Here is a 7,374-nt window from a genome sequence, read left to right as displayed (position 1 = left end):
CAAAAGCCCACTCATGTGAATAGTAGGGATGATGATGAGTATACCCCTCTTCGAGAAGCCTACAGTGGACACTTAGACATTATCAGTGAGTTGATGTCTCAAGCGGCACATGCAATAACTGTAGATGACTGATCACCCCTGCACAGTGCATATACATGGAATAATACCAGAGTGGCTTCTTTCTTACTTCATCATGATACAGATACCAATGCCCAGACTAAAGGACTCATTTTTTTTTAAAAAAATTTTTTTGGTTTGGTAGTGGGACCTGAACTCTGGGCCTGGACGCTGTCCCTCACCTCTTCAGCTCAAGGCTAGCGCTCTACCACTTGAGCCACAGCACCACTTCTGGCTTTTTTTTCCTGCTTATGTGGTGCTGAGGAATCGAACCTAGGGCCTCATGCATGCAAGCTTAGTGCTCTACCACTGAGCCATATTCCCAGCAAAATATTTTTGTTTGTTTGTTTTTTGTTGTTGTTGTGTTTTTTTTTGGTCGGTTGTGGGGCTGGAGCTCTAGGCTTGGGTGCTGTCGCTGTGCTCTTCAGCTCAAGGCGAGCACTCTACTGCTTGAGCCACAGCGCCACTTCCCCAAACTAAAGAATTTTTGACACCTTTACATCTTGTTGCTGAGAACTGAGATAGCAAAGATACGCTGGATCACCTTCTGTTGAACCATTATATAAAACCAGGCCGGAAGAACAACATAGAAGATACTGTATTTGATATTGCCAAAAGGATAAGTATGTATCACTACCTCTGTGAAGTTGTGATAGGCTATACGAATTGTTTACTGAAGTCCTAATGGTTGGGTTAAGTTTCTTAAATTTCAAAAATGCAAGTCCATCTTTTGTGTCCCTACAAAATATTTTCACAATCCAAATAAGAGCAATATATATATTTTTTGGTCAGTCATGGGGCTTGAAATCTGGGCCTGGGAGCTATCCCTGTGCTCTTCAGCTCAAGGTTAGCGCTCTACCACTTGAGACACAGCTCCACTTCCAGTTTTCTAGTGGTTTATTTGAGATAAGTGTACCACAGACTTTCCTTCCCAGGCTGGCTTTGAACCATGATCCTCAGATCTCAGCCTCCTGTGTAGCAAGGATTATAGGCATGAGCCACCAATGCCTGGCAGCACCAATATTTTACTGTAAAAATTCATGGATTCCGTGGAATTCTTCCAAGTGAATTGCCTGCCTTGGATGTCAAAATGTATTCAATATTTTTTGTATATATGTATAATAATTTCTTCAGAGTTTGTGATTTTTTTAATCAGAAATAATTTTAATTTATCTGTTGAAATGAGTAGTACAGAAACTAAAATATTTCTTGTGCTTGTCTGAAAAAGTATATTTTAAAATATTCTATATTATATGTTTGCAAAATGTTCATAATTTATTTTATTTTCTCCTAGATATACTTTGAATTCTACATTATTTTATAATATATAGGTTCATTAATGTGTCCTTTCCGATTGCATTCCATATAGAAACAGTTTGCTTCCTTTTTTCTAGGACTTAATATTATTTTTATTTGGGATAAAATGACAATGTTGTCTAATTTGAGAATATTTGTAAAGTTTATGCTATGTAAACGCCTTTCTGAGGTGAAGATTTAATACACTGATGTCAAACTAAATTATATGAATTACGTGTATTTTTACACTTGCAATTTTGTAATCAACTTTTTAATAACTGTTTTTCATTTCTTGCATCTGAAGAATGAAAAATATGGAATACTTCTCAAATTTTCATATTATCCTTGTGCAAGTGCCATGTTAAACTCTGTATTTTAATTTGAGTATACGTGCTGCTAAAGTGTGTAGTATCCTATAAATTTAAGTAGTTAATAATGCAATCTTTATACAGGTTTATATCTATGGGTGCCTACTTGTAACAAGGAAACTTTATTGTTCCTAACAATGCTATCGATCTTATTTCCCTAAAATTCTGTGAATAGTGGAAAATTTATATTTATCAGTCGATTGCTCACATTTGCAAAATTTTTTTGTCAATGACTATCTTAAGTCTTTTTATTTGGAATTTGATCGTACTCTCAATTATTTATAGATAGGTCCAAAGGTGATGGCTTTTTCAAGTACTTATTTATTCAACTGAATTAGCTTTGCGGACCTAATGGATTCAAAGTAAGTGTTGCTTAAGAGCTACTTCTAAACTTCTTAAGCTGACATTTTCCCAAATGAGGTGTTACAGGAACAAATGTCTACCTGAGCCTTTACACTTCTTCCATGTGGGAACAGCCCAACCAGAATATCTTACCCTGACAGCATAGATTGTCTTACTAGAAGAAAACTAATCTTGGTTACAAGAGATCATAGAGAGATGAACAGTTCAAACAGAACTGTTCAGACTAGAAGGTATTTTATCAAAATATAATTGTTTATTATACCTTCCATTTCAAAAGTAGCTAACGCCAAGAAAGTGAAAAAATTGTTGGTATGCATGATTACTTAATGTCCTGGCCTGTCTACCATCCAACCATGCAGCAACTTACACTACTGCCTTTTTATCACCCAATATTTTCATAGTTGCAGGAGAAGTGCATATGTTTCTCCTCATTATTAGGCATTAAATTGATAATGTTTTAATCACAGTGTTTCCTATTGCCTCCATGCTGTAAATCTACAAATGGTAAATCTTTAGGTCTAACTCTATCAGACACTGAAGTAGAGATAATGGAATAATACTTTAAAATAGAGTTGCCTTTAATACAGTAGCTACAACAGAACAATACAAAACGTGTGCTTTTTAATTATATTATATATAGTTATATATTTTATATTGATATGTGCTGATTTTATATTTCACACATTGAAACTGACTAGAATTAGTTGATAGTTTGACAAATAAATTGATATTTATTTATTCCAATAAATAGAATTGGAATATAAATAATTAGGTTTAAAATATATATTAGACTATAAAAGTATCAATGCAATGTTTTTAGTATAAACTTATGATACATTCTAACTGTTCTTGGTCTTCTGAATCCACATGGTAAAAAAAAACAATGTTTTCCTCTAATCAATAATGGATTTTACTCTGCTGCTGTTTATTGTTTTAATTCGCTTGTCCCAAACTGTTTTTCTCCATATTTCTAAAGCATTCCTACTGATTATGCCCAAATTTTGCTAAGATGTCTAAAAAATATTATTCTTCTGCAATACCCATGCATACTAGGGACCCAGGTCCGAGTTACCTGCATCATCAGATAACAGGGGCAAAACTTCTCACCAAAGCCCATGCAACATATCAACACAAAGTAATTGAAGACCCATCTCAATTTCGCATTTCCTATATTTCAGGGCACCAATTCCTTGAGATGCAGGAATTAGAAGTAAGCAATTGTGAAATACAAGGCTACTTAAAATGAAGGATGAGATCGCAAAATTTGAGAGAAAGTACTGTAATTTAAACATTCAACTTACAGATGACCAGCCCATATGAGTGAACAAGTTCACAAAGTGTCATAAGATTATTTTAATACCCCTCACCTATTATTAACGAAAGATTTTATTCCAACATAAGTGGGCCAAAAAATAGTTTCCGGGAGGATAGATCAATAATTGGTCTACCAAACCCTGAAATCTTGACTTAGAGCTCAAATGTAATTCAGAAAAACATTTGAAGCACTAAAGAGTGCTTCAAACACTGGGAATTCAGTACAACATGTTTCTGTGGTATAAAAATGTCACTCTCAAACCAATGATAATCTATATTTAATCTCCTGAAAGTGTATTCCTTTTCAAATAAACATTTTGAAATCACATTTGCCAAAATAACATTTGACAAGTTGATGATACTTAGTGACATTACAAGTTTTTCAAGTATAGGGAGCAAGTTACAATAGAGTTGAATTATTTACACAGCACTAATGCCAAACATGTTCAACCATTCATTAAAGTGTAGAAATAATACCACCCACAATTTGTGTTTTTCAGTAAGAGACTTCCAGAAGTGTGTTAAATAGATCAGCCTCCTAAATTTCAAACCCAAACGTTACCTAATAAATTTCATCATTTATTAAGGTACATTTAAAAAAAATCACAAATAGTTGCCTTATCATATGTTATTTTATGTTTTCCCTCTGTCTAACATAGTAAGAAATATGACTTTAAGTCTTGAATATGGGTACTCATCAGAGATATGACAAACATAATATCTGCCTTCTATTTCTATCATATTCCTCTCTAGGAATAAAGTCAATTTTCTTCTTTTTCCAAAACTTATAGGTAATAGAAAATATTATTCCATGTAAAATAAAAGAATCACACCATTGTACAAAGCCATTTATAAAAATTCATTGTTAGGAATACATTCTAAGCTATTTTTTAACTTTCTTTTTGACTAAAGATTAATCTTCCAAATGGGTGAGAATAAAATCATGTTTAGGTGCTTCACGTCTCCAGTCTTGCAAATTGTTGCTGCAGATGAATGAATTATGGAAATATAAGCTGACATCAGTTCAAGAATATGCAGGATTGAGACTCCATGGAATGTATATAAACCTTTCAAAGTACTAATAGATAGTTTAACAGAATGACTATCAGGAAGTTGAAACCAGAGAGGAATTATAATAAAGACATAGAATGAATGAAAAATGAACAAGAGGTAAGTACAGCTAGAATACTCAATGTACACATATCATGAAGGGAGTGGTAAATTGGAAATAAATCTTGGAGAAAGGGTTGGTTGAGAATGATGGAAGGAGTGACTCTGATCTAGGAGCATTGGACAATTAGATGGATATATTTAATTGTAACACAATTGCACAACCTTTTAAAATTCAGTTAAAAAACACAAGAAACAAAAACACACAAAAATCACAACCAAACAGCAATCTCTAGAGAGTATGAATATGACCTCTCAAAATTTGAATCAGTTAATGAAGGGCATTCTTGGGAAAAGCAAACAAATCTGTTCAAAGAGGAAGTTTGGGGTAGGGGAGAATTTTGAACAGAATTAAATAAATTGTCTAAGGTTATAAATCACCTACATCTGCTCTAAACAGTATCTTTCTTCTATGAGTTTTCTGTCTGAACTGTATAATCCAGTCCTGAGAAACACTTGGTAGCTTGTGAGGTAGAATGGAAGAAACAAGATCAAGAACCCATTACACCACTGGAGAGAAAACAATCCTCTATATTTTCTCTAATCTCTCTTCACTACTCTTTCTTCAAACTTTTAAGTCAATTGATTTTGAATTATATTTTTCCTTTTTCTTCTGGCAATGTAATTGGTCAAAATAATTTCATTAAATATTATTTGTCATTTTCTTCTTTCATGCTGTTTAATTGGCCAAGTGAGTCCATTAAACTTCCCTCTTGCATTTGGTTGCCATGAAACAACATCTATGTTAATGAGGAGAAATCTAATGCTAAACTTTGTCTCCAGAAAAAAGTCCAAGAGGCTCTAATCACAAATATTTGGCTGCATTATTTTTTCTTTTACCTTGAAAGACTTCTTCTGGCTAAAGTGCCCACAATAAAAAGTACTACATCACTTGTTGGTTCAATCAGAATTGTCTAACCTCAAGGATATATTTTGCTAACAAGATGCTTAGAAGAAACAAAAAATACTGCACTTTTATCTTCTCTCTTAAGATTCTCCTTAGATACTATATCAGAAACAGTGAAGTTATTCTATGCAAAATTATTTCAATAGATTATTTTTCTCTTGGTCTTGCATTAGTTCACCAAGATGTATGAAGGAGAGTAGAGTTAAATCACCCATACCTTGGAAGAAAGTGTGTGTTACAAAAGGACAATGCTTCTATGTCCTACTTCTATGTCCTTCTCTTAGCTCTTGCCGAGTTCCAATTAATCACAGCTTCTTGGATCAAGTCTAGTGAAGCTGAAGAGCCATACAGGCTCCACCACTGCTACATCTTCATTATTTCTCTTTTAAAACTCTTTAAGTTGCCTCATTTGGATGTGGAATTTATTTTCATGTCTTCATTCAATCAGTTCTGCATTATAGTGAGACAAATGTGCTCTGTAAAATCACTTTAGGGAGTAAAAATACTAACACAATTTACATCAAAAAGTTTTGGCCTCCCTTCACTGCAGAAGACAATACGCTTAGCTAAGGCTTCTAAGAAAACTTTTTTTATTAACTTTTCCATTTGCTCAATTCTTTTCTGAACTTTTAGGCATATGTAATAAAAGAAGTCTTCACTATTTCATATTAATAAGAATATTATTTTTGTGAGCCACTTGGAAATGTGAAATCATTGGTTTGAAGTGTCCAATCAGATTTTTTTCTGTGTTTCACTGCTTCACGTCCAAAGACATTGTGGAAAGTGTTACAAACAGAAAGGTGTAATCCCAACACCTTCTTTCATTGTGGAGGTCACTTTCTCCCTAAATATTTTGACTCAAATTATCTTTTTAAGAGAATTAATGTTTGATAATTAAAGGTAAATTCACAAATTTTGATGCCTTATTTTTTTAAGAACTTTTAATTTAAATTCCAATACAACCTTGTTTCAAACACTGAGAATATAGTTCCTGGGTAAGGACAATTCTCAAGGGAACCTACAGGATTTACAGCAAAGTTTCTGAGGTCTGATTGTTTAGTGTGAAAAAGAGCCATCTTCATCCACATTGCTCCCTCTCTACTAAGTCTCCTTGGATTTCTTTGCATGAAAGCCTATTCTTCCAGGCAATTTAAAATTTTTTTAATAGGCTAAGTTGTTAAAAATTTTGAACAATTAAATTTTACCTGTCATAACTTTAAAACTCTTTGAAATCCTTTATCAGAACCGAGAATTCACCAATCCTAATTCCACCTTTACCATCAAAAAGTTAACATGCTTTTTTCAGAACGTTATCAATGCAGCTATTATTTTCCAGTGGCTTTGTTATGCGTATATATAACCATATTAGCTGATGCTAAGCAAAATGAATTCCAAGATATGGAACCAGATTATTTTTTCATTTGTGGTGGTTGTTTTTGATGAACTATGTGATTTCTGTTTTCTTTGGGTTTTTCCCCTATGGTTTATCCCTGCTGTATTTCATTTTGTATTGTGTATACATTTACCTTGATTAGCGAAGGGTAAAGGAAAAACATAATGGTGAGACAAAGGACCAAAGGCAAACCAATGCAATAACAATACTCACAAGACATTATGTTGGAAATGTACATTACAACTTGTGAGGGGTAAAGGGGTGAAGGAAAACTATGAGAAAAATGAGGGAGGGTTATCAAGTTTGAAAAGTTATGATTTGATACCTTACAATTACTGTAACCCCACTGTATATCATTTTTATAATAAAACTGAAAAAATAAGCTGCATAAAATATAATTTCACTGTATTGGCCCAGTAAATAATATTCTTTATGTAGTAACATTT

General features: G+C 33.3%; 1 pseudogene; it reads right to left on the bottom strand.

Annotated features, from left to right (window-relative positions):
- Positions 1 to 1,721: 1,721 nt before the first annotated feature.
- LOC122118529 lies at positions 1,722 to 1,818 on the bottom strand (annotated as a pseudogene).
- Positions 1,819 to 7,374: the final 5,556 nt, after the last annotated feature.

The sequence above is a fragment of the Dipodomys spectabilis genome, unplaced genomic scaffold (genome assembly GCF_019054845.1).
Source record: "Dipodomys spectabilis isolate Male_0828 unplaced genomic scaffold, ASM1905484v1 ptg000154l, whole genome shotgun sequence".
Classification (NCBI taxonomy): Eukaryota; Metazoa; Chordata; class Mammalia; order Rodentia; family Heteromyidae; genus Dipodomys; species Dipodomys spectabilis.
Note: the sequence above shows the minus strand (reverse complement) of the source record. Positions and strands in the feature narration are given on the sequence as shown.